Raw genomic sequence first — 808 nt, forward strand, 5'->3', positions numbered from 1 at the left:
ACATGAGAGTTGCTTGTCATTGTTACATGACAGTTTCTTGTCATTGTTTACATGACAGTAGGTTGTCGTAAGACAAGGCTGCATGAAGTCTGAACTGGAGTTTTCTTGGATCCATCAAACAATGTGCTTTTGGAGAATGCAGGCATCGATCCCACTACCTCACGCATGCAAAGCATTTGAGCTAATTCCCCAGCCGTTTGGAATTTCCGCATGAAGCAACCAAGAGGGTCCAGTCTTGTCAGGCTATGCTGTTGGTGGACTTGTTAGTTTACGCGCCAGCACTTGCAGAGGCTCGGTGCATCTCAACAATTGCGCCCAATAGCTAGTGGCTGGTTAGCTCAGTTGGTTAGAGTGTGGTGCTAATAACGCCAAGGTCATGGGTTCGATCCCCGTACTGGCTATGATGTACATTTTGAGTGTCAAAATTGTGAGTCACATGCATGTGAATTGTCAAGGGTGCCACAGAATTAAATTTAGTGAATTGCCGAAATAGCTCAGTTGGGAGAGCGTTAGACTGAAGATCTAAAGGTCCCTGGTTCGATCCTGGGTTTTGGCATTTGTATTTGTTCTTTCTTTATGCTCTGGCTTCAAGGAAACTATCCACAGCTTTGTTTGTGGGCCTCAATGGTGTGTGCTACGCTGCTCCTCTGAAAGTAAGTAATGTCTTGCTTTTTCATCTGACATTTTGACATCAGTGTTACAGGAAAGTTGCTTGTCATTGTTACATGACAGTAGGTTGTCGTAAGACAAGGCTGCATGAAGTGTGAACTGGAGCTTTCTTGGATCCACAAAAAAATGTGTTTTTGGG

The 808-nt window shown here is 44.3% G+C and overlaps 2 non-coding genes across 2 annotated transcripts; both read left to right on the forward strand.

Moving 5' to 3' along the window:
- The first annotated feature begins 327 nt into the window (after window positions 1-327).
- On the forward strand, window positions 328-401 carry trnai-aau. The gene has a single exon. It is a non-coding gene; the product is annotated as a tRNA-Ile (tRNA).
- An 82-nt stretch (window positions 402-483) lies between these two features.
- On the forward strand, window positions 484-556 carry trnaf-gaa. Its single transcript has one exon. It is a non-coding gene; the product is annotated as a tRNA-Phe (tRNA).
- The last annotated feature ends 252 nt before the right edge of the window (window positions 557-808 follow it).

The sequence above is a fragment of the Oncorhynchus tshawytscha genome, unplaced genomic scaffold, assembly GCF_018296145.1.
Source record: "Oncorhynchus tshawytscha isolate Ot180627B unplaced genomic scaffold, Otsh_v2.0 Un_contig_11459_pilon_pilon, whole genome shotgun sequence".
NCBI classification, from domain to species: domain Eukaryota; kingdom Metazoa; phylum Chordata; class Actinopteri; order Salmoniformes; family Salmonidae; genus Oncorhynchus; species Oncorhynchus tshawytscha.